Here is a 27,977-nt window from a genome sequence, read left to right on the forward strand (position 1 = left end):
AAATCTTAAAAAAAATAAAAATAAAAATAAAAAATAAAAATAGCTAATGGGGACACCTGGGTGGCTCAGTGGGTTAAAGCCTCTGCCTTCAGCTCAGGTCATGATCCCAGGGTCCTGGGATCGAGCCCCGAATCGGGCTCTCTGCTCAGCAGGGAGCCTGCTTCCCTCTCTCTCTGTCTGTCTCTCTGCCTATTTGTGTTCCCTCTCTCTGTCAAATAAATAAATAAATAAAATCTTTTAAAAATGAATAAATAAATAAATAAAAATGGCTAGTGATGTTGAACAGCTCTTCCCTTTCTAATGTGCCATCTGTTTATCTTCTTCCTTAAAATATCCCTTCATGTCTTTTGTCCATGTTCTAATTGGATTGACAGGCTGGTTTTCTACTATTTGGTTTCTAGATTTTTAATGTATTTGTAACTAAATAATACCAGTATTTACATGGAAGATTCACAGTTCACAAATAAATTCTTGCCACTCTGTAACTTCTCCTTATATGCTCTTACCAGTCTTTAGCAGAATAAGAGTTTTTAGTTTCCATGAGGTTTAATTAATCAGTTTTTCCTTTTACAGATCATGCTTTTGAAGTATATGAACTCCTGGGGCCCCTGGGTGGCTTGGTCAGTTGAGTAGCTGCCTTAGGCTCAGGTCATGATCCCAGGGTCCTAGGATTGAGCCCCACATCAGGCTCCGGCTCAGTGGAGAGCCTGCTTCTCCCTCTCCCTATGCCTGATGCTCTGCCTACTTGTGCTCTCTCTCTGTCAAAAAAATAAAAAACTTAAAAAAAAAAAAAAAGTATATGAACTCCTTGTCTACCCCAAGATTGAGGATTTTCTCCTGTTTTCTTCTAGAAGTTTTATAGTTTTAAGTTTTACATTTTACACTGAAGTTTAGAGTTTGTTTTCCGTTCATTTTTATACAAGGTGTGAAACTCAGGTCAAGAGTCTTTTTCCCCCCTATGGATGTCCGGTTGCTCAAGGACCATTGTTGAAAAGGCTCCTTCCCTACTCAACTGTTTTTCTGCATTTGTCAAAATCAGGTGGGCATAACTGTGTCTATTTCTCAGTTCTTGATTTTGTCATACTGTCTTGATTATTCTAAATATATTGTAGACATTAATAAGAGATAGAATGATTCTACCAATTCAGTTTTCAAGATTGTTTCAGCTATTCTAGGGCCTTTGCTTTTTCATATGTTTTATCTTCTTATTTTATTTATTTATTTATTTGTTTGTTTGTTCATTTGACAGATAAAGCATAAGCAGGAGGGACAGGAGATCCTGGGACCCCAAGATCACGACCTAAGCTGAAGGCTGATGCTTAACCGACTGAGCCATCCAGACACCCCAAATTCATTAATTTCTTACCTTATTATTTCCTTCCTTTAGCTGGTTTGGGGTTAATTATGCTTTTTTTTCTTGTTTAGTTTCTTGAAGTGGAAAGTTGATTATAGAATTGACACCTTTTCTCATTTCTAAAAAAAAAAAGGAAAGAAAAAGAAAGTACTTAGTGGTATAAATTCTTCTCCACACAATGCTTTAATACTTTGTCTCACATATTTTGATAGCTATGCTTACATGTCCTTTCAGATACATAAACATATATATGCATATATTTAAAATTCCCCCTTGAGACTTTAACTTTGACCCACATATTATTTAAGAGTGTTGTTTAATATCCAACTAGTTAGAGTTCCTTATTTTTGCTTTTAATTTTTAGGTTGAATTTATTATAGTCAGAATATACTCTGTATGATTTCAGTTAATTTAAATTTGGTGAGGTTTGTTTCATGCCTAAAGTTTGGTCTATGTTGGTAAACCTCTTTTTTAATTTGAGAGAGTGCGAGTGAGCCTGTGCAAGCCCCGGAGAGTGGGGGGAACGACTCATGCAGACTCCACGCTGAGCATGGGGCCCAATGTGGGCTCAATCTCATCACCCAAGATCACAACCTGAGACAAAACCAAGAGTCAGATACTTCGCCAACTGAGCCTCCCAGGCACCCCTAAATCTTCTGAATAGCACAGAAAACTCTATAAAATAGTATGTATTTATTATTCAGCAACAAAAAGAAATGAGCTATCAACTCAAGAGGCACAGAGGAACTTTAATACATATTGCTACATGAAAGAAGAAAAGTGAAAAGGCTATATAATGTATGATTCCAACTGTATAACATTCTGGTAAAGGCACAACAATGAACACAGTAAAAAATATTAGTAGTCGTCAGGATTTTAAAGGGTGGGATGGATGAAAAGGTGGGAGTACAGGGGACTTTTAGGGCAGCATAACTACTTTGTAGGATTCTGTAATGGTGAATGCATATAATTTTAAATTTATCAAAAACAAATATAATATATAAAGTAGAGTGAACCCCAATGTAAACTATAGATCTTAGTTAATAATATATCAATACTGGCTCAATTGTAATAAATGTACCATACAAATACAAGATAGCAATAATAAAGGAAACTGGTTTTATTTGGGGGGGGTGTTTTGAGAGGATATATGGAAACTATATTTTCTCGATTTTTCTGTAAACATAAAACTAAAAAATAAACCTTAGTAATTAAAAATAATTAATGTATATTCTTCGGTTGTTGTATGATGTGTTCTATAAATGCCAATTAAATCTCGTTGGTTTACTGTACTGTTTTTTTTTTTTTTAAGATTTTATTTACTTGACAGAGAGAATACAAGCAAGGGGAGTGGCAGGCAGAGGGAGACGGAGAAGCAGGCTCTCAGATGAGCAGGGAGACTGATGCGGGGCTTGATCCTGGGACTCTGGGATCATGACCTGAGCCAAAGGCAGACACTTAACCAAGTGACCCACCCAGGTGCCCCACTGTTGAATTCTTCTACACACATACTGATATTCTGTCTCATTGTTTCTACCAATTGTGAAGACTGCTAAATCTTACAATTCTACTGTTTGGTACATGCACTTCAGAACTGCCGTATCTTTTTTTTTTTTTTTTTGAGAGAGAATCCAAGTGGGAGAGTGGAGGAGGAGGGGCAGAGGGAGAGGTAGAGAATCTTAAGCAAACGCTGCCCTGAGGGAAAAGCCCGATGTGGGGCTTAATCTCATGACTGAGATGGTGATCTGAGTAGAATTCAAGAGTCAGACACTTAACTAAGCCACCCAGGGGCCCTAGGACTTCCATATAAGTTAATTTTATCATTACAAAGTACCCTCCTCTTTAATATCTATACATTAATACATATCAATATATTAATGTGTCATATATACAATATATTTTTGTCTAAAGCCTACTTTATCTGATATTAAAAGAGTCACTACTGGGGTACCTGACTAGATCAGTCAGCTACAGCATCTGACTCTTAATCCTGGGGTTGTAAATTCAAGCCCCATATTGGCTGTAAAGTTTACTTGAAAATAAAATCTATAAAAATTTTTTAAAAATAAAAATAAATAAAAATAAAAATAGATAAAATAAAATCTAAAAAAAAAGTCACTACTGCTTTCCTTTGAGGTTTGCATGGCGTATCTCTGACTACAACTCTACTTTCAATCTGCCTACATAATCATATTTGAAGTCAGTTTCTTATTAACACATATAATTGGGTCATAGCTATTACTCTACTCTGACAGTCTCTTGTCTTTGTCTTAAGTGTATTTAGACCATTGAAATCTAATGTAATTGTCAATATATTAAAGCTAACCTCTGCCATTTTATTTTTCCTTTGTTCTTAGTTTTCTATTTTTTACATGCATATATATATATACACACACACATTACCAAAGTCTACTATCAACCTTTTACTAGTTCAAATCAAGTACAGAAACCACCCCTCCTTTATGACCCTTGACCCTCCCCCAATTATACCAAAATTGTCTTAAATATTTCCTTTAAGTACAATTTACATACAACACCAAAACCACGATCCATGAAAGAAATAACTGATTAAGTTAAACTAAAATAAGTTGCATGCTCTGTACAAGACAGTACAAGGAAAATGAAGAGATTAAGAGATGATTTTGCAAAACACTATCTGATAAAGGATGTGTAACCAAAATATACAAAGAACTCTTTTTTTTATAAAGATTGTATTTCTTTATTCAAGAGAGATAGTAGGATCAAGAGAGTGAGAGAGAGCATGAATGGGGGGAGGGGGAGAGGAAGAAGCAGACTCCTTGCTGAGCAGGGAGCCCAACACAGAGCTCGATCCCAGGACCCCAGAATCACGACCTGAGCTGAAGGCAGACACTTAACAAGCCACCCAGGCGACCCCACAGAAAGAACTCTTTTAAAACTCAACAATAAGGAAACAAGAAACCTAGTCAAAAAAATAAGCAAAACACCCGAACAGTGACCCAAAGAAAATAAGGAGATGAAAAGATGAACATATATCGTAAGAGAACTGCTAAAACAACAGTGAAATACCACTACACACCTATCAGAATAGCTTAAAAAGAATAGCTAATATATTTTTAAAAAGCAAAAACAAAAATTAAAACAAAATGAAACAAAATTGATAATACCAAATGCCAGCAAGGACAAAAAGCAACTCTCATTCATTACTAGTGACAGTGCAAAATACCACAGCCAGTACAGGAAACAGTTTGGCAATATAAAACTAAACACACTCTTACCATACAATTCAGCAGTCATGCTTCTTGGTATTAGAAATGAAAATTTATGTCTACACAACCTGCAAAAGGATATTTATAGCAGCTTGATTTATAAAGATATGGGTTTACTTCGCAATACATCAATTGTCAAAAATTAGAAGCAACTAAGATGTTGTTCTTCAGTAGGTGAATGGTGAGTAAACTATAGTACATCCAGACACTGAATTATTATTCTCCACTAAAAAGAAATGAGCTATCAAACCATGAAAAGACACGGAGGGTTCTTAGAAGAATACTGCTAAGTAAAAGAAGCCAATCTAAAAAAGCTATATATTCAGACTACAGAACATGGAAAAGGAAAAACCACAGAAACAATGAAAGATCACTGGAAAAGGAAATACCACAGAGACAATAAAAGATCACTGGTTGCCACGGACTTCAGGGAGGCAGGTGAAAGGAAGGGATGGAGAGATGGTGCAGAGGGTAAACTATTCTGTATAATACTGTAATGTTAGATACATGACATCATGCATTTGTCAAAACTCTTAGAATTGCAGGACATAAAGAGTGAACCTTACGGGGCACCTGGGTGGCTCAGTGGGTTAAAGCCTCTGCCTTCGGCTCAGGTCATGATCCCAGGATCCTGGGATCGAGCCCCACATCGGGCTCTCTGCTCAGCGGGGAGCCTGCTTCCTCCTCTCTCTCTGCCTGCCTCTCTGCCTACTTGTGACCTCTGTCTGTCAAATAAATAAATAAAAATCTTTAAAAAAAAAAAAAGAGTGAACCTTAATATAAACTACAGATGATACTTAACAATAATGACTGTAAGTCCATTTACTGTAATAAATGAACCACACTAATGCAAGATGGGTAAACTGTATGATGGGGAGGGAGTAGTATGGGAACTCTCTGTACTAGCTGCTCAATTTTTCTGTAAGTCTAAAGCTATTCCATAAATAAAATTAATTTAAGTAAATTAACTTTAATTAATAGATTTAAAGACCTGAATGTAAGAAGTGAAATGATAAAACGAGAAAAAAACAGAATATTTTTTCTACTTTGGCAAAGGAAAATATTCATTAGATAAAAAACATGGACCCACAACTATATGGTAAACTAATCTTTGGCAAAGCAGGAAAGAAGATCCATTGGGAAAAACACCTCTTTTCAACAAATTGTGTTGGAAAAACTGGACAGCAATATGCAAAAGAATGAAACTGGAACACTTTCCTGTTCCAACACCATACATGGAAATAAATTCAGAATGGATTAAAGACCTAAACGTGAGATGAGGAACCATTAAAATTCTAGAGGAGAACACAGGCAGAAACCTCTGACACTGGTCTTAGAACTTCTTACAAGACACGTCTCTGTAAATAGGGGAAAAAAGGAAAAATGAACTACTGGGACTTCATTAAAATAAAAAGCCTCTACACAGTAAAAGAAACAATCAACAAAACCAAAAGGCAACATACGGAATGGGAGAAGATACCTGCAAATGATATATCTGACAAAGGGTTAGTATCCAAAATCTATAAAGAACTTAAAAAGTCCAAACCCAAAAGACAAATAATCCAGTTAAATGGACAGAAGACATGGATAGACATTTTTCCAAAGACATACAGATGAACAACAGACACATGAAAAGATGCTCAACATCAGTCACCATCAGGGAAAATACAAGTAAAAACTACAATGAGATTACCACCTCACAAGGTGGAGAAAGGGGAACCCTCTCACACTGTTGTTAGGAATGCAAACTGGTGCAGACACTCTGGAAAATAGTACGGAGGTTCCTCAGAAAGTTAAAAATAGAACTACCCTACAATACAGCAATTGCACTACCAGGTATTTACTCAAGAATACAAGAATACTGATTCGAAGGGATATATGCACCCTGATGTTTACAGCAGCATTATCAGCAAGAGCTAAATTAGGAAAAGAGCCCAAATGTCCATCAACTGTTGGGTAAAGAAGATGTGGTAAATATATACAAGGGGATATTACTGAGCCATCAAAAAAGAATGAAATCTTGCCATTTGCAACGACATGAAGAAGCCAGAGTATAAGCAAAGTAAGTCAGTCAGAGAAAGACAAATACCATGATTTCATTCATATGTGGAATTTAAGAAACAAAACAGATGAGCATAGGGGAAGGAAGAAAAAAAAGATAGGGAGGCAAACCATAAGGGACTCCTGACTACAGAGAACAGAGTTCCTTGGAGGGGAGGTGGGCAGGGCATGGGCTAAATGAGTGACCGGTATTAAGGAGGGCACTTGCTGTGATTAGCAGGGGTGTTATATGTAAGTGAAGAATCACTAAATTCTACTCCTGAAACCAATATTACACTATACTTTAACTAACTAGAATTTAAATAAAAACTTGAAACAAACAAAAAAAAAACCAATAAAGTATATACCATATGAGAAAAAAAAGTTATGAAATGGATTTCATCAAAAAACTTCTGATCTTTGGGACGCCTGGGTGGCTCAGTGGGTTAAAGCCTCTGCCTTCGGCTCAGGTCATGATCCCAGGGTCCTGGAATAGAGCCCCACATCTGGCTCTCTGCTCAGCAGGGCCCGCTTCCCCTCCTTTCTCTCTGGCTACCTCTCTGCCTACTTGTGATCTCTGTCAAATAAATAAACAAAATCTAAAAAAAAACAAAAACAAAAACAAAAACAACAACTTCTGATCTTTGGGATGCCTAGGTGGCTCAGTTGGTTAAGCATCTGCCTTCAGCTTAGGTCATGATCCCAGGGTCTTCAGAGCAATCAAGTCCTGTGTCAGGCTCCTTGCTCAACGAGGAGCCTGCTTCTCCCTCTGCCTGCCACTCCCCCTGCTTGTGCTCTCTCTATCTGACAAATAAATGGATGAAATCTTTAAAAACAAAAACAAAAAGTTAAAAAAAACTTCTGATCTTTTAATGACATCCTTAAGAAAACCAAAGGCACCCCAAGAGAATGGGAAGATATATTCAAAATACATACATCTGACAAAGGCCTTATACCTAGAAAATACGAAGAAACATTCTATGTCAATCCTAAGATAAGCAACCCAATTAAAAATGAACAAAATATTGACCAGACATTTCACGAAAGATATAAATGTAAAACAGCACATGAAAAGGTATTCAACATCATAATTACTGGGGAAATGCAAATTAAAATGACAAAATACTACTGAACACTTATTAGAATGGCTTTTTTTAAAACACTATGAAATGCTGTTGAGAGTGTAGAACATTTGGAAATGCATACATTTCAGGTGGGAATGTAAAACAGTAAAGCTTTTTTGGAAAACTATTTGGCAGTCTCTTTTAAGGTTAATTATACTCTTACAGTATGACCCAATAAACCTACTCCTAGGTATTTATTTACCCAAGACAAAACTAAAAATACATATCCATACCAAAATTAGTATGAAATATTCAGCTTTATTGTACCACTAAAATCTGGAGACAACCAAAAAGTCCTTCCAACAAGTAAACAAATAAACTAAGGTACTATCAATTTTAATTTATTTATAAATTATATCTTGATATGGGAAACAAAGGTGAAGAAAAATTATTAAATTTCCTTACTAGCTACAGCCCACTGACAAGTCCCTAAAACAGGCAGAGTGACATTCCTCTAGGGACTCAACTGCCTCGATGTTAATACGGGCAAAAGGCAATCCTAACCAGACCCCACCCCCAAACCTGTAAGTCTACTTTAACATATAAAAATTCCTTTGGAAACTTCCTTTATCTCTAACCACCCCCTTCCCCGAAAGATACCTGTTGGCAATCTTCCCCCAAGCTTATGGCCCACAGGTATACATCTGAAGGGTCTCATAACTAAGGTTATGTTAGGTGGTAATAAATGACCTTTTCCCAACAATAGCTAGCCCCCTCAAGGTCCTGGAAACCTTGCTTCCAAATTCCTTAGAGATTTACAGTATCCCTAAACCCCTTCCAACTTGAAAGTATGTAATGGGCCACTCCTCATGACCCCTGTGCAGCTATTTCTGCCCACAGGTCTTGTCCCCGTGCTTTAATAAAATCACCTTTTTGTACCAAAGACGTCTCAAGAATTCCTTCTTGGCCGTCAGCTTCGAACCCTAACATCTTTCCTACATCACCTAAGTTGAAGAAAAAGGAAGAAGGGTAACTAACAAACTCAGGGAAAATATTTGCAATTTAACTTCAGATAGGGCTACATTCAAATTAAACAAAGAATTCTTTAAAATTGCAGAGAAATTATCAAAAATCTAACAGATAAACAGGAAAAAAGGGTATTAACTACTTGCAAAAGAAAAGCCTATGAAGGGGAGACTGGGTGGTTCAGTCGTTAAGCACCTGCCTTTGGCGCAGGTCATGATCCCATTCCAGGGTCCTGGGATGGAGTGCCATGTTGTCCCTGCTACTCCCTCTCCTCCAACCCCTGCTTGTGTTCCCTCTCTCACTGTGTCTCTGTCAAATAAATAAAATCTTTAAAGAAAAAAAAAAAGAAAGAAAAGTCTATAAAAATGATACTTAAAATTGAGAAAAATTTTAAACTTACTCAAAGTTTTTAAAAATACAAATTTAAAAAACACTGGGATGCCATTCTTCACCAAATTGGCAATATTTTTTTAAATATGAAAACTGGGAAAAAATAAAAAAGAGCTAAGATGGTGGCATTGTAGGAGGACCCTACAAACATTCTAAACACCCAAGAAATCAACCTGGGAACTGTCAGAACAAACTGTACAACTAGAGGGAGAGAAGAGGCCACATCAAGGAAGTTGGGAAATGTTGAGAGGTGCTTTGGGGGAGAAATGAACTTGTGGGTGCTGTGCCAGGGAGGGAGCCCTGGTCTCAGAGAAAGGTGAGATAGAATGGTATGCACAGGGATACACACAAGAGAACACTTCTCCAAAGCCACTGGCTGGGAAAAACAGAAAGGTTGATTTTCATGAGTTTTTGTAACAAGCGGGACTTAAAGCCTTGAGTTTTAGAGGTCCACAGGCTTGGCTGGGATAGAGACCTGGGGGCACTGCCCTACTCCTAGAGAGAAGGCAGGCAAGCAACCCGAGGCAGACAACACCGTCTGAGGACTGCCTATGGCACATGGGGACAGACTGTTCACACTTCCTGGAGCATTATCTGTGAGAGGTGGCTTTGCCTCTCCAGGGACAGAACGGACAAAAGAGCAGCACAGGCACAGAGACGCGGGCTGAGGGTGGATAAATCAGAAACTGGCTGTTCAGCCCACTTTGGTCTAAATCCCACACCCCTGCACTCTGGCGTGACCGCTCTTCTTGATCAAACCTGCTTTAGTTCTAGTGGAGTGAGACCCTACCCCAGAAGACCATCGCAGGCCCCCAGCACACCTAGTCCCTAAAGTTTGGCCGTTTAAAAGCCAGCAAGCTTGGCTGGGATACAGCCCAAAGTGCAATAAACTACTCCAAGAAGGCAAGCAACCTGGAGACAGTATGAAAACTGATCTGAATTAACACATGGGACACATGAGGGGAAATTATTCACTGTTCTGGGAGTGCTTCCCTGAGAGCACCAAGCACAGACTCCCTCTCCGGGAAAAAAAGGAATAGCTGGCGCCATTTCCCTCCACTGCCTCTCAGCACCAACCAACTTCAATAAACAGCACAGCGCTAACACTGGCTGCCTGGCTCCCTGACCCCTCCCTGTCCCCCCAACCCCCCAACCCCCCAACCCCCACACTTTGCTGCTAACGCTTGACTCCAGCAGTAAGGAAAAGCACAGCAGGCCCCTTCCCCAGAAGACCAGCAGAAAGCCCTGCATGCACCATGTCTACAGACCATAGAGTTCTTCCTTTTTTTTTTTTTTTTTTTTTTTTTTAAAGATTTAAGAGAGAGAGCACGCAAGAGCAAGCGCGGGGTGGGGGGGTGGTATGTAGAGGAAGAGGGAGAAGTAGGCTCCCTGTCAAGCAAGGAACCTGATGCAGGGCTCGATCCTAGGACCCTGCGATCAAGACCTGAGCCAAAGGCAGACATGTGACTGAGTCACCCAGGCATCCCCTGACCACGGAGTTCTGGGAGGCTTCAGTTCTAATGGAAGTAGTATCAGTTCTCATGTAACAAACAGACCAGAGCACACCTGGCTAAAACTCACACATTCTGGCCAAGGGCCAAACACTGCTCACTGCAGGCAAGGAGGACCTCTGCAGATGACTGACCCAAGAGCGAAGCAGAGTGCTGCAAAATGGAGAGAAGAGGCAGAGTGCTGCATGAGGGAGAGCAGAGTGCATGCAGTACACACCACAGACATTAGCTGAAGTGCCAAGCCCTGTACAGTACCTGACCTCTTCTTCCTAAAGCCATCATTCTCAGGAGCAGGAAACGTAACAGGCTTTTCTAACACACATAAGACAGACCTGGAGTCAAAGTGCCCAAAAGGAGGAATTCATACCAAAAGAAAACAAGAAAAGATCACAAAGATCTAATCGAAACAGATATAAATAATATGCCTGATGGAGAATTTAAAACAACAATCGTAAAGTCCCTGGGCTTGAGAAAAGCATGAAAGACATCAGGGAGATCTTTACCACAAAGAAGAGAGTTAAAAAACAATCAGGCAGAAATGAGAAATGCAGTAACTGAGATTTGAAACTGACTGGATGTAATGATGACAAGGATGGAAGAAGCAGATATCCAAATCCAGGAAGCTCACCAGGAGTCTGCCTGTCCCACTCCCTCCACCCCCTACCCCTGCTCCTCCTCTCTCTCTCAAATAAATAAAATCTTTAAATAAAAAAGCAGAGGCTTATTTAAATATGGTACACACATATGGGGGGAAAGTTCAGCCATTGCAAATACATACATAGGTGTATATCTATGCATTTTGTATGCATATGTATACACACATGACCACCGTTTATTGTTAAATGCAAAAAATGTATCATGTTTGGTAAAATCTTTCATTTGTTTAAAACTACATTCAGGGGTGCCTGGGTGGCTCAGTTGGTTAAGCATCTGCCTTCAGCCCAGGTCATGATCCCAGTGTTCTGGAACGGAGCCCCACATCCGGCTCCTTGCTCAGTGGGGAGGCTGCTTCTCCCTCTCCCTCTCCCTGCTGCTCTCCCTGCTTATGCTCGCTCTCTCTGTGTCAAATAAATAAATAAAAGCTTAAAAAAAAAAAAAAACTACATTCAACTGGTGAAGCTGTAAGGACATAGATACTCTCACACATTGCTGGTATGAATGCTAAGTGTACAATCATTTGGAGGGATATTTGGCAATACTTAACAAGACCACCTTTAAAAGCAATTGACAACTCTCATGGAAGTCTACACCATAGATATATCTTCAACAATACAAAATATATATAAACACAGCTTTTCTCTATAACCTAGTCTTGTTTGCAATTGAAAACATTGAAAAATATCTAAATGCCCACAAACAATAGTTAATTAAACAATAGTGTATCCAACAAGGAGATAAAAATGCAGCAGTAAAACAAAACGAAACAAGATAAAAATGAGGAAGATCTCTATTACCTGATACAGAGTGACTTCCTGAGGATATACTGTAAATGGAAAATAAGAACGATCAAATTCCAAAAGAATAGCTATAGTCTGCAACCTTTCATGTAAGAAAAAAAAAAAAGGATATACAAAAATACACATGGATCAGTTCGCTTCTGCAAAAGAAATTCAGGGAGTATAAAGCAGAAACTACCAAGACTGTTTATATACGGGGGGCGGTTAGGAATGTTTTTCCTATGTATAATATGAGGAACGGAGTGACACTTCTCTTTATAAACCTTTTCGTATAGGGGCGCCTGGGTGGCTCAGTGGATTAAGGCCTCTGCCATCGGCTCAGGTCATGATCCCAGGGTCCTGGGATCGAGCCCCACATCGGGCTCTCTGCTCGGCAGGAAGCCTGCTTCCTCCCCTTCTCTGTCTGCCTCTCTGCCTACTTGTGATCTCTCTCTGTCAAATAAATAAATAAATCTAAAAAAAAAACCTTTTCATATAGTTCTGACATTTGGAACCATGGTAATATTTCACATAACCAAAATATAAATACGAATTTCAACATAACCAACATATGGGAGGAAACCCAAAATGGAATACAAAAAATAACCAACTGAATTGTAAAACAAATGGGTAACATAAGCATATTTAACTGGGCAGATAAGAAAAGAACTGACTTAAGTAACTTTAGAAATAGTATTTTTGACTAGATACTGTAAGACTAAAAACATACTGTACACAAATACTGTACTCTAGGAAATTTGCTCTCTGGAGGGATATGTTTTGGTAATTTTGAAATTGTTTCAAATATAGAAACAATCAAAAAACTTCTGACATTCTAAAATCAAGCAAGTATATATACCTACATATATATATATATGTATATATATACATATATATATCAAGGATAATGAGAATAAGGTTTTTCACTTTCATAAAAAGGAATTACAATAAAGAAAAATGGGAAGACTAGAAGAGAAAGAAGCCTGTGCTTTTATCTGGAATCACACATATTAATATGAATTCATGGTTTTACAGACACACACAACCACACATACACATATGTACAGAAGAATACTTATAGAAAGAAGGATGTCTACACGTGATTATAAGCATATACTTCGTTAACTGAGAGGACCTAAAAACAATGATACCACACAGACATGTGTTTTTGAGTACACAACACAGAGTACACAGTGAGCACACAAATACTGTTTTCTAAAAACCATTCTCCAGTAGGAATCAGGATTCCTTAGAAAAATGGTTGATTCTAGAGTTGGGTGGGGGAAAAAAACAGATGTGTCTAATACATAGTGTATTGTGAGAAAGGAGTACAATGCTCAAAAACATGGGAGCATATCAAAAGGACACAGGAGCCAACATGAAGAAAAGGCCAGTGGCTAAACCTGAGAGCCATTACAACAAAATGACAGCATTAAGATTATAACCAAAAGAATAAAATAAATATCAATGAGTCCATACTAATAAATATTTGATTAAGTAAATAAAATGGGGAGAAGGAACAGCTATTCCTTTCAGATTTCCAAATTTTTTTTAAAGATTTTATTTATTTGACAGACAGATCACAAGTAGGCAGAGAGGCAGGCAGAGAGAGAGGAGGAAGCAAGCTCCCCACCAAGGTGTGAGCCCGATGCAGAGCTGATCCCAGGACCCTGAGACCATGACCTGGGCCGAAGGCAGAGGCTTTAACCCACTGAGCCACCCAGGCGCCCCCTTGGATTTCCAATTATTAAACATAGAAGGAATAATGGAAATCCTAAATAACCTTGAAACACTAACATAATCATTGTGAAAGGTAAGAGGCATGGATGGATAGAATCAGTGGGTAAACGTATGATGAGAAACATGACATTTCCATAATCTCAAAGTATATCCCCACAAGATACATATAAAATTCAAAGTAAAAAGCAGTAACTTTATAGTAGCAAACTTTGGTACACTTTAACCAAGAGATGAAAGTTAACAGAACATGTATTAAGACATACTGACAACATGTACATATGATAAACAGAGAATGGGACAGTGTTACTTTTGTAGCATTATTGCCAAGGTTGCATAACATGAATTAAATTGTGAAAAACCCCAACGAGGGGTACCTGGGTGGCTTTGTCAGTTAAGTGTCCAACTCTTGATCTCAGCTCAGGTCATGATCTCAGGGTCATGAGTTCAAACACCGCACTGGACTCCACACTGGGCATGGAGCCTACTTTAAAAAAAAAAAAAAAAAAAAGCCAACAAGATTACAGTTCTTAAAACTATCTGATAAAGACCTTAAAATAACTATTTATAAAAATGCTGGAAAAAGTACTGAGATAAGCAATCACAAACTTTCTTGCAACAAATACTGAAAGTGAAAATCTTGTTAACAGGCAATCAAAAAAGTGAAAATTTGGGGGGCGCCTAGGTGGCTCAGTGGGTTAAGCCTCTGCCTTTGGCTCAGGTCATCATCTCAGGGTGCTGGGATCAAGCCCCAAGTTGGGCTCTCTGCTTGGTGGGGAGCCTGCTTCCCCCCCATCTCTGCCTGCCTCTCTGCCCACTTGTGATCTCTCTATCAAATAAATAAAATCTTTTTTAAAAAATAAAATCTTTTTAAAAATTAAAGTTAAAAATACAGTAACTAAATGTAATTTAATTAAAATTACAGTAACTAGGGGCGCCTGGGTGCCTCAGTGGGTTAAGCCGCTGCCTTCGGCTCAGGTCATGATCCCAGGGTCCTGGGATCGAGTCCCGCATCGGGCTCGCTGCTCAGCAGGGAGCCTGCTTCCCTTCCTCTCTCTCTGCCTGCCTCTCTGCCTACTTGTGATCTCTCTCTGTCAAATAAATAAATAAAATCTTTAAAAAAAAATTACAGTAACTAAAATTAAAAAATAAATGGACAGATTCAACAGCACAATAGAGATGGCAAAGGAAAATGAAGAGATAAATAAAAACCATCCAATACTAATAGAGAAAATATTGAGCATAAATGTACAAAGGCTTAGGGAATGATGAGACAATAACAGAAGGATAAGAGAAAAGAGTGTAGGACTGAAAATACTTGAGAAAATAAATGCCTGAAAACTTCCTAAATTTTGCAACAGACACAGACCTACAGATTCAAGAAACTTAGAAAACTTCAGAAAGGATAAACACAGAGAAATCCACAACCAGATATACCATAATAAAACTGCCGAAAATTGAAGCTAAAGAAACTATTACAAAAGCACCAAGAGAAAAATAAAATACTGCCACATAAAGGTATAATGATTCAAATAAGTTATTTCCCATCAGAAACCACAGAAGCCAGAAGAAAGTGGCACACATGTTTAAATGGCTGAAAGAAAGAAAATGTCAGCCTAAAATAATCTATCCAGAAAAATTACCAGCAGGAATGGAAGTAAAAGACATTCATTCTCACATTAGAGAAAACTAAGAATATATAGCCCCTGAGAGCTTCTCTGTAAGAATTGCTACAAAAAAAGTTCTTTATGTAGAAGGCAAATACCAGAAAGAAAACTGAATCATCAAGAATAAAGAGTAACAGAAATATTTATCTGGATAATGCAACAGATTATTTATCTCTCTTGAATTATTTAAATTTGTTTCAAGGTTAAAAACAAAAGATATGAACATCTTCTGATAATTTTCAATGTATACCAATGCAATACTTGACATTATAGCATGAAAGAAAGTTAAAGGACGTAAAAGATGTTATTGTTTCTACATTCCAAAATTATAGGGTAAACTAGACAGCGAAAACTTAAGAACACATTGTGTAACCCCTAAAGCAATTACTTAAAAAGGCTACATAAAATGATATAGTAAAAAATAATAAAATAAATGGAAAACTAAAAAGTACAGAAATAACCCAAAAGATGGCAGAAAGGGGGGGAAAAGAGGAACAAAAAAGGAACAAAGAGACACCAATGAATAAAGTAGTAAACCTAAATCCAAACATATCAAATTTACATTAAATATGAATTGCCTAACCACTAAAACTCAAAAACAAGAGACTGTCAGGATGATCAAAAAAAGAAAAGAAAGAAAGAAAAAAAAACCTAAACCATGACACAATATCCTGTCTCCAAGAAACAGACTTCAAACATATTGATATATGAAGACTAAAAGTAAAGGAATGAGAAAATACACAGCATGCAAAGACCAACCAAAGAAAAGGACTGGTTATATCATACATAAAATGCAAAAACATATTTCAGAGCAAAGAAAATTACCAGAAATGATGAGGGGAATTACATAATAAGACAAGGGCCAATTCAACAAGAAGCCACAGCAGGTCTAAAAGTATACGCATAGGGACGCCTGGGTGGCTCAGTTGGTTAAGCAGCTGCCTTCGGCTCAGGTCATGATCCCAGCGTCCTGGGATCGAGTTCCACATCGGGCTCCTTGCTTGGCGGGGAGCCTGCTTCTCCCTCTGCCTCTGCCTGCCATTCTGTCTGCCTGTGCTCGCTCGCTCTCCTCTCTCTCTGACAAATAAATAAAATCTTTAAAAAAAAAAAAAAAGTATACGCACCTAACAGAGATTCATAATACATGAAACAAAAACTGACAAAAGAAATACAAATCAATGGTATGAACACTCAATCCAACAACAGGATTCACATTCTTTTTAAGTATATAAGGAACACTCATGTAAAGCAAAGCCTAACATACATAAAAAACAGTATAGAAAGTATTACCTCAAACCATAATATAATTAAACTAGAAATTAATAACAAAAGAAGATAGGAAACTCCCTCAACATTTTAAAATTTAAAAATCAATTATACTTTTCATTCTCAGAAGTGGAATTTTTTTTATATTTTTCATACTTCAATTTAACATTTTCAGTCTTTCCTCTACATTGACAGTAAGTTTAAAATCCTTAAACCATTAATTCTATCATCAATGTCATTCTGAAGCCAGCTTCAATTGATAGATTTCTCTCCTCATATTTTCCAGATCTATGCAGGCCTGACATTTTTTTTTAATCTGCTTTATTCACTTTTCGAAGTAAAACTTGTTACCTTCTCACTCTTTTCCAACATACTGGGAGTCAAAAATTACTGGCATAAGTTAGTTATACAATCCAATGTAAAAATTGGGCAGAAGATCTGAATAGACATTTTTCCAAAGAAAATAACCAGATAACCAACATGTACATGAAAAGATGAGATGCTCAACATCACTAATCATCAGCAAATACAAAACCACGATGAGATATCACCTCATACCTATTAGAATGATTGTCATTAAAAAGACAAGAAGTAGCAAGTGTTTGTGAGGATGTGGAGAAAAAGGAACTCTTGTACACTATTGGTGGGAATGTAAACTGGGGGAGCCACCACTGAAAACATTATGGAGGTTCCTCAAAAAATCAAAAAATAGAACAACCATATGATCCAGCAAGCCCCCTTCTGAGTATATATACAAGAGAATTTAAATCAGGATCTCCAAGAGATATATGCACTTCCATCTTCCACCACAGCATTAATACAATAGCCAAGATAAGGAAACAACCTAAATGTCCACTGATGAATGAAATGTATTAAGAAAGGGTGGTGTATATTATACAATTCAGCCATAAAAAAAGAATGAAATTTTGCCATTTGCAACAACATGAATGGACCTCAAGAGCATTATGCTAGATGAAATAACTCAGACAGAGAAAGACAAGTACTGTATTGAGCTCTATGTGAAATCTAAAATAGCAATAACAAAACCAAGTTCACAAATACAAAGAGACTGGTGGTTGCCAGAGGTATGGAGAATGGGGGGAAGGGGAGCAATGGGAGGCAGGGATGGGTGAAGGGGATCAAACAGTAAAACGGAAAAAAAAGGAAATTCAATACTAAAAACCTATTTGAAACTACACCTCTGTGGCCCATCTTGACGGATATAAGAGGAAAAACGAAATATAAAATGGTATCTTTAAGACAAGTTGACTATAACTACACAGAATGTATAGGTGTACATTAGTAAAGATAAATTATTTTGAATTAAAAAAGGCTTAATATTTATTGTTTTTGGTAAATTTAAGTTTGGAAAGAAATTAAAATGGAAGGAAGAGATGTGCATGAAGGCCTAATACAAAAAAAATTACTTGCATAAGATAGTTGTAGTTTTTCTCATACATCAGTCACCAATATTTTTTTCAGTGTGCTTTTTTCTGCCTTTTAAGTTCATTAAATGGTAAGATGTAAAAAGATTATTTTTATTCCATGTTTAAGAGGAATGCTATAACATAAAATCTTTACTCAATTATTGCTGATGAGGGGGTGGTGGCGGCATAATGTAGAGTTACAGGTACAGGAATGTTTAAGGGTAAGCAAGCTCTGATGAAGAATTGGTGAGTAAATATTTCAGTCTTTGCACGCTACATGGTTACCGTCTTAGTTACTCAATTCTGCTGTTGTACAATGGAAGAATCCATAGACAACGAGCATGCAGGTAAATATAATTGTATACCAGTATAACTACTTATGAACACTGAAATTTGAACGTCGCATGATTTTCATGAGTTAAAAAACACAATTCTGCTTGTGAATTTTTAAACCACTTAAAACTGTAAAACTACTCATAGTTTTCTAGTCATACAAAGTCAGACAACAGGCTAGATTTGACCCACAAACCATACTTTGAAGAACCTTAGGACTCAAATCATAAAGAGTATGTTCTCCAACACAAGAGAATTTTTAAAAATCGAAACCAAAAGAAAAATTGGGGATTCCACACATATTTGGAAATTAAACGATACATTTCTAAATTACCCATGAGTCAAAAAAGAAATCACAAGCAAATTTTTTTCACAAGCAAAATTAATAAAAAGTACTATGAGCTGAATTATAATAAAATCACAGTATCAAATGTATGAGACAAGAGGACAACACCAAAAATGATGGAATAGGAAGCTCCTAGAATCCATCCCTCCACTGAAATTATTAAAGTGGCAAAAAAAAAAAATGTAAGAATCAACTTTTAGAACTCTAGAACCTAATCAGAAACTTACCACTATCAGGACAGTGCTCAAAGAAGAAAGGGGCTGTAAATTTTGTCATTTAAAGAAATCTTATCAGGTCACTACCTGACAACAAAGATAATGGCAGGAGACTTTAGTGACCACATATGACAAGGAATATAGTCTGCAAAAATAGTTTAGACTTTAAACAAGTGGACGGTCATTAAACAAGTGGATGACTGCACCCCCACAATAAGCAACAATACAAACCCTGGTGATGGGGGAAATACTCTGATTCCCAGAGCCACCATAAGACAAAATTCAAAGTGTGCCTATTTTTCAAGGCAAATTTTCACTAAAAAATTATTAGGCATATAAACAAACAAGTAGGTATGACCCATTCACAGAAAGAAAGAAGTTAGCAGAAAGTGTCCCCAAAGAAGGCCAGACATTAGACTTTAAAAAAAATCAACTTTCATAAATATGCCAAAGAGCTAACAGAACCAGGAACAAAAACTAAAGAAAACCAGGAGAACAGAAGATCAATAAACAGAAAATAACAATAAAGAAACAGAAGTTATAAAAAGGAACCAAATACAAATTCTGAAACTGAAAAGCACAGTAACTGAAATGAAAAATTCCCTGGATTTTAGAGGGGTTCAACATAAAATTTCAATAGGCTGAAGAAAGAATAAATGACCACGAAGATAGTTAAATTAAGATTATCTAGTATGAGGAATGGAAAAAGAAAAACTGAAGAAAAATTAAGACTCTAAGAGACAACACCAAGCATAGCAACATATGCAAAATGAGAGGTCCAGAACAAAATAAGAGAGTCATAAAGAATTTAATAGTAACCAATCTACATAACTTAAAAAATTCAATGAACCCCAAAGAGAATAAACTCAAAGACATCCCAAATAGAAATTCCCCAAAAGAATCCTACAATCAAGAAAAGAGAAGCAACCCATCATCAGAGATCATGGAGGCCAGAACGCCATGCAATGACATATTTAAAGTGCCGAAAAAAAAAGCTGTCAACCAACACTTCTGTATCTAATAAAAAACGTCTTTCAAAAATAAAAGAAAGAGATCAGCGTATGGCATGACAGTAATGAGGAGCTCCAGTGACCTGCTGCTCCCCACTGAAACTGATGAAAACTGTTTTATTTTAAAGCCATTTAGAGCCTCTGGAAACTGATCTAAGGATAAACGGCAAATGAAAAAACATATATTCAAGGACAACTTCAAAAATTCACTAAGAAAGATGAGTATGATTTGAACAAATACCTCCCTCTCTCATCTCAGCTCAAGAAAGCGGAATCTCCATTCCTGCAACCAAGAATACAGGGCTCCCTTTCCGCCCCTCCCCCAGGTCCAGAGTTCAGAGTGCTTTCTTCCCAGGAAGAACCGTTTCTCATCCAGTCCCGAGCTGCCTATTAATAGGGTTGAGTCCTGGGCAAGTGAGGTAGGGGTTCTAGCCCTTCCAGCCTCCACTGGTGGAATCTATACTTTATTGGGTATGGTGCATGGAAAAGACCCGGAATCTTATCCCTGTCCTGGGTTGTGAGGAGAGAAAAGCAAACCCAGATGACCTCTGGCTACACCCTACACCCCTGAGAGTATTGTCACTCAGAGTGAAACTTGCTGCTGTTCCTACCCCACCTCCAGAGACCAGGCTCAAGCAGACATTAAAACAGAGAGCTCTTAATTTCTTCCCAAAGGGACTGACTGCATTTACAAGAGCATGGAGAAGATCAAGCCTTAAGGAGTCCTAAAAAGAAAATGAGGTTGTAGCAAAAGCCAACTAGCAGATTCAAAATATAGAGGCTAAACTCTATGTAGGTAAACTAGCTTGCAGGAGAGAGCTGGGGACTGAAACAACTGGGAGGAGCCCTCCTAGGGTCAAAACAAGTATCAAACACTATCCTCAAAAATTAGTTCAAAGGACCCGTATTTTGATTGGAGTAACTTTTAAAGTAGTTTATGCCCCCGGGCATTATGGAAAACAAGTGAACAATTAGTTCCCAGCAAGCTGATCTCTGGGCTGCCGGGTGTGGTAAGGGAAAGACAGCCCTAACAAAACCAGTCATCCCAGGGTGATTGTGGGCATATTCAAATTGCCCCTCCCTACGGACCACCATGTGAGGACTAACCTTGTGGGAAAGAAGACTACAATGAGATACAACTTCACATCCACTAGGATGGCTAGAATTGGATGAAGTCAAATGACAAATGTTGGTGAGAATGCAGACAAGTTAGAGCCCCCATACGCTGTTGCTGTCAATGTAAAATGGTTGCCCACCACTTTGGAAAGAGTTGGGCAGTTTCTCAAAAAATTAAACATAGCTACCGTAAGACCCAGCAAAAACACTCTAAAGTATACACATAGAGAAATGAAAACATGTCTACAAAGAAATTTGTACATGAATATTTTAGCTGAATTATTCTTAATAGCCTAAAGGTAGAAACAACCTAAATGCCCATCAATGAATAAATGCATAAACAAAATGTGGTATATCCATAATGTGTAACACTAATCAGCCACAAACAGAATGAAGTACTGATACATGCTACAACATGGATGAACGTTGCAGCACTATGCTAAGTAAAAGCAACCAATCACAACAGACCACATACTATATTATTCCATTCATAGAGAATGTTCAAAACTGGGACATCTATAGAGACAAAAAGTAGATTAATGATTACCTAGGGCTGGGCAGATAGGACTCAAGGAGATATGGGTCCATGCTAAAAAGTGCATGGACTTCCTGGGGTGATGAAAATATTCTAAAATGACTGCAATGATAGCTGTACATAGATTAAAAACCACCGAACTATACACTTTAAACGGTTAACTGTATGGTGTGTGAATTATATTTCTGTCAAAAGAACTGAAAGGAGAAATTAAGGCATTTCCAGATAAAGAAAACATGAGGGATTTTGTTGCTAATAGACCTACCCTAAAAGAACTGCCAAAGGGACCTCTTCAGGCTAAAATGGAAGAATAGAAAGTAGTATGAAATAGGAAATAATAGAAAGTATATGAAAAAATAAAGAACATAGGTAAAGATAACTATACAGATAACTATAAAAGCCATTACTATTGTGTTTTTGGTTTGCGACTCCTTTTTTTTTTTTTTTTCATATGGCCTACAAAGAAATGGACAAGCTAATCCTAAAATTCATATGGAATTGCAGGGCGCCCACAAAGCCAAAACAATCTTGAAAAAGAACAAAACTGGAGGAGTGATACTTTGCAATTTTAAAACTTACTACAATCTAGAGTAATCAAAATAGTGTGGTACTAGGATAAGAACAGATATAGAGACAAATGGAATAAATCTGAAAGACCTTAAATAAACCTATACATCCGTGGCTAACTGACTTCAACAAAGGTGCCAACACCATTCAATAGGGAATGAACGGTCTCTTCAACATACGATGCTGGGACAACTGGCTATATGCATGTAAAAGAATGCAGCTGGACCTCACACAATATACAAAAATTAACTCAAAATAGATCAATGACATAAATACAAGAGCTAAAACCATAAAACATTTGGAAGAATACACAGAGATAAATCTTCATGACTTTGGATTTAACAAAAAAATTCTTAGATTTGACACCAAAAGCACAAGCAACAAAAGAAATAGACAAACTGGACTTCAAATTAAAAAAAAATTGTACAGCAAACCAAAGGACATTATAAAGAATGAAAAATACCTACAGAATGGGAAAAAAACTTCCAAACCATATATATAACAGTTCAGAATATATAAAGAATTCTTACAACTCAGCAACAAATATACCCAAATTAAAAAATGGACAAAGGACCTGAACAGACATTTCTGCAAAGAAAATATACAAATGGTTAACAAGTACATGAAAACATGCCCCAAATCATTCTTTAGGAAAATGCAAATCTAACCTATGACATACTTCAAACATACTAAAATGGTTTTATTTTCTTAGAAAAAACAAAACAAAATGAAATAACAAGTGTTGGCAAGGAAGCACAGTAATTCTACGTTAAACCTACAGAGAAAGTGCAAAACCATGCTGCACCATTTTATATCCCAAAAGCAATGTACAAGAGTTCCGATTTCTCTACTTCCTTACCAACACTTATTTCCTGTTTTTGTTTTTCTTTTAATTAGATTCTGCCTTCAACTTAGAAGAAATTTCAAACTGCCCTGTTACTGTAATCCAGATAAGAGGCACTTAAAAATTAATCTTTATTGACTTTTCTTTTAAAAAATTCTCTTCAAAATTTTTTAAAAAAATAACTCATCTTAGAAGTAAGTTCACATGTCACAAAAGTTTAAGAAATGCATGGGAAATATAATCACTGTTTAAAATAATGGTTACCTCTGCAGATGAAGGAAGAAAAGAGATGACTCCAGGAATGGGTACACAGAGAACTTCAACTATTATAGTAATATATTATTTTTATGTTTGGATGATGAAAACAGAGGTTCACTGTTTTTTGTTTTTTTGGGGGGGGGTCATCTCTTGTGTTATTCTTTACATGTCTGTATATTTCAAGTACTTATTTCATAACATATGTGGAAACTCCCCCCCCCAAAAGGACAAAAAAAAGTTAATCTTACACAGGAATATATTAGCCATCTGCAACTTACTTTTCTCACATAACTATCTAACATACGCTAAATCAAAAGTGTGTGAAGAGGTAAATCTGTTTCGACAGCTGCAAAATATTTCGTAACACGAAGGTCCCACAATTTATTCCAACAATCTATAGACGGCTATACAGGCTGTTTCCAGTTACTCGTCATAAAAACAAAGCTGCACATTTTTTACTGTCTTCCCCAAACATGTTATGCTTAATATAAATTTATTTTCATCAACAGATCTGAACACCGAAAATCTACTTCTTTTCCTACTCAGTGAGAAATCAAGGTAATAATCCACGAAATAATGTAACAATTCCCCCCAAAGATTACCTGTACACCGACGCACACACCTACCTCTGACATAACAATGTGCTTCTGGAACAAATGTTAATGTTAAAATGCCCAGAAGTGGGGCGCCTGGGTGGCTCAGATGGATTAAAGCCTCTGCCTTCGGCTCAGGTCATGATCCCAGGGTCCTGGGATCGAGCCCCGCATCAGGCTCTCTGCTCGGCAGGGAGCCTGCTTCCTCCTCTCTCTCTCTCTCTGCCTGCCTCTCTGCCTACTTGTGATCTCTATCTGTCAAATAAAATAAATAAAATCTTAAAAAAAAAATGCCCAGAAGTTCTCATCTGAAGCATAAGGGGCATTAAAAAAATTTTTTTTAATCTAGCCCATGAATATGTTACAAACTGATTATCAAAACCACAACGTCTGCACGCGAAATACAGTACGAAGAAAGTAAGAAAAAGTAGGTCCAAGAGGTTAGGCTGCTCCTGAAAGCGCTCTGGGGACACAAAATCTTTCATTTTAAGCCCACGTGGTGTCAATAAAAACCCGTTTAAATGAGGAAAAAATGAGAGGAAAACGGCCCAGAATCACTCCTATGAGCTAATACCCACAACCGTCTAGCTTTTTCAGTGGCGGTAAGGTGACTAAAGAAAGAGAAATTACTCTCCGATATTTTATAGCGAGGCGGGAGAGAAAAATGAGAAACGGCCGGCTCCTCCCCCCACTTAGGCAGGCCACGCGATCCCGAAGTGTGTAGCCTTACTAACGGACACTTCTCTAGCTGACGTGAAGCTCAGCACTCACCACAAAACAAAAGTTGGCGAGCTTCTGTACTTTCCTCAGATTTGCTCTTTGGCTGCTTTCCACACCTGGTAGACCCGCAGTACCTTCCCTCAGCACGCACGCCGCCATCTTAGGTCTTAGTTGAGCTCTAGGGAATAAAAGCCTCGAGCGGGCGTCACAGCCAAATAGGTCCGCGCCTAACCGCCGTGCACTTTCGAAATGGTTCCGCCCGCAACGTGATCCGGCTTCCCGGCGGCCCTACCCCCAGTTTTCCAGAGCGCTTGCGTGTTCTCTTACAGCCTTTATCTTCGTCGAGATTGCATCGTCCTTCCTCCTTTTCTTTCTTCCTTTTTCTTTTTCCATTCCAAATTTATTTTGCCCTTGCCTCCAGGCCTTTCTTCTTTCTACATTATAGATCTCTCTCGTTCTCGACTTTCAGTTAACCTCGCAGGTGTACAGCATTTTATGACAAAACTGCCTTTCTGTTATTTTGCCAAATTACTGTAATACTATGAGGTAAGCTGGGGACTGATTTTCTCAATTTTATAAATGAGGAAACTAAGGCCCAGAAGAGGTAAACCAATTTTCCAAAAGTTGTAACAGCTAATAAGTGTAACAGCTAGTAAGTGCTATTAAGAGTGGACAGAACCTTTTTTTTTTTTTTTTTTTTTTTTTTTGCGCCAGGGAGCCCCGTGCTGCTAGAGATCAAAGTCTACTTCATCCAACTAATGAAAAATGGGAAAACTGAAGGCAGAAATAGGAAGGGTTAGGCCTGAATTCATACAGTGAGTCAGTGACAAAACTGGATTCAAAACAAGTCGCTTCCTTGTTTAATTCTGTAACAGTAACCATCTTCATAATGGGTTTGGGACGCTGTTCTCAATCCCAAAGCTCCTTTCTCTTCGTTTGACCGAACTCAGCCCTGACTCTTTTAAAAAGCCTGTATATTTATCAAAAACGTTTATCTTTTCCTGGCTCTCTCCATGAAGGAAAATACACTAGCTGGATGCGAGCCCCCAAAACACGTTTAAAAAACAAGGCCGAAACTTCTTTGTGAAGCATTGTGCACGAAAGGTGTGAGAGATTAGTGTGAGGGAAGGTTTGTGCTGCATAAAGTATGGGAAAGACAATAAAGCGGTCCTAATCCCTTTCCAAAGTTTGGTTTCTCTCTCCATTCTAATGTCACCTCTAGCTTTGTACAAGAACCCAGCATGGAATATGCTTATTCTATTTCTTTTTTTTTTTTTAAGATTTTATTTATTTATTTGACAGAGATCACAAGTAGTCAGAGAGGCGGGGGGGGGGGGGGGGGGCGGCGGGGGAGCAGGCTCCCTGCTGAGCAGAGAGCACAATACGGAGGACCCTGAGATCATGTCCTGAGCATAAGGCAGAGGCTTTAACCCACTGAGCCACCCAGGCGCCCCGATATTTGAGGTTTGCATCGTTACTTTTCCTTTCTTTAATTTGATCATTGTCACCTTCAAATAAAGGTTAATCAGAGAATTGTGTAAGCTTCTCTGCCTTGATTTATGACCATTCTTGTGTAAAACACTGTATGGAGCCAGTCTGTGTTGTCAGTAATCTGTGTAGTGAGATGAAGAGGTCTTAGTTTAAGCTTGAGGTGTGTCATTTCCTGGGGGTTTAGACAAGTGTGAGCACATCTAGGAAACTGATAGGGCAGACACCACAAGTCAGTTGCAGAAGGAACTTCTGGCGTCTTGAGAAATAACTTATCCTAAGAGAGGAGGGAGTCAGGCCAACAACCTAGGGTAAACGGAGAATCAATCCTGAGTATTGCAGGAGATTTGGTTGTACTACCAATTGTATTTATTTTGAGCTAAGTACACAACATCTCTCTACATCAATTTAAGGGTAAGTAGAAAAGTGGAGAGCGTTGAGTGAAACCTATTTCAGTTTTGCTCTGATGACTTTCAGGATTTTTTCTGTCTGGAACATATGACAATTTGGATTTTAAAGAAATACGTATAAATAAATAATCAGAAGGAAGCATTAGTAGAACAATAGGCTTTATAGCTGCTAGTCAGTTTTAGTGGGGGAAAACCTGGTGCACTGTTTTATTTAGTTGTGTATCAAATTGAGAAGTGCTGGACCTGGGGACCTAGGAGGAGAAAAGCTCAATTAATTCACAGCAAAGGTAGAAACCCCTGCCTCTAACCACTCACATTACTTCTAGTATACCTGCCTTGATCCCAAGAAAAATGCCTTCAGAAAACACCAGAGACAGAGTTTGGTGGCCAACCTACAACATTTGCTCTTCAAGGCTGATTCTGTTTACTTCCTGGACTCCTGGTCCAGTCAGTACCTGTTCCATGCTCTAGGAGAGCCCAGTTTTCAACTTTCATTGTAATTGTTTCAGAAGTAAGAAAACTGTCTCCTGCAAGGATGTAAAATCCAGATAGGCAAGCGAAGAGTTGGGATTTCACCATCATCTGGCCATATTTAGCAGACTCCCAGTTGGAGAATATACAAATATAATTGCACAGGTTATGATCTCTGGGAAAATAGTTTCTCTTACCTTTGCATTTATTTTTTAAGACAAATGAGTAATGAACCTATAAATGACAGTCCAAATAATAGATGCATGAATGGTTAAACTAGAGTACATTAATTTGAAACATGAATTGGGTAAAAGTACAACTTGGTGTGGCAAATGGGAGACCAGATATAACAGAATTTATTCATTCATTATAAATTTGCATGTAGGGATGCCTGGGTGGCTCAGTCGGTTAAGCACCAGACTCCTGGTTTCCACTCAGATCACGACCCCCGTGTTGGGCTCCACACTAAGCATTCTGCATGAGATTCTTTCTCTCTCCCTTCCCCTCTGCCCTTCCCCCAGCTCATGTGCATATGCATGCTCTCTCTCTCTCTTTCTAATAAGTAAATAAATAAATAAAATCTTTAAAAAAAAGAACTTATATGAAGAATAGGGCTGCACAAGAGGATGGTAGAGAATACAAATGTGAATGAAACCCAGTATTGGTCATCAAGATTAGGTTCAAGTTGGGGAGGGGGAAATAAAAGGAGTTTTAAAAAGAATTATAAGCAGTATCTTTGTATCAGACACTAATACAAGGTGGGAATAAAAGCGAGGTTTGAGTGTGCAAAGAATAGGGGGATGAATCTACCATGATTTTTAGCCTCAGGGAATTTGTGGGTGAAGGGAGAAAAATAAAACATGAGGTTTGAGTAATGTTTTTTATTAGGGAGCTCAAGGAGATTA

General features: G+C 37.8%; 1 long non-coding RNA gene across 6 annotated transcripts in view; it reads right to left on the reverse strand.

The window, feature by feature from the left end:
- The window catches only part of LOC125091749 (uncharacterized), a 93,757-nt gene extending 68,877 nt beyond the window's left edge, over nt 1-24,880 (reverse strand). For 5 of the 6 annotated variants that reach the window (XR_007124746.1, XR_007124745.1, XR_007124744.1 and 2 more), the window contains exons 1-2: nt 24,755-24,880; nt 1,367-1,473 (exon numbers count right to left, since the gene is read on the reverse strand). This is a non-coding gene — a long non-coding RNA (uncharacterized LOC125091749). Of the gene's footprint in view, nt 1-1,366; nt 1,474-12,087; nt 12,117-24,754 lie in introns of all 6 variants that reach the window. The other variant, XR_007124743.1, reaches the window with a different exon arrangement.
- Between the last annotated feature and the right edge of the window lie 3,097 nt (nt 24,881-27,977).

This window comes from Lutra lutra, chromosome X, assembly GCF_902655055.1.
Source record: "Lutra lutra chromosome X, mLutLut1.2, whole genome shotgun sequence".
NCBI lineage: Eukaryota > Metazoa > Chordata > Mammalia > Carnivora > Mustelidae > Lutra > Lutra lutra.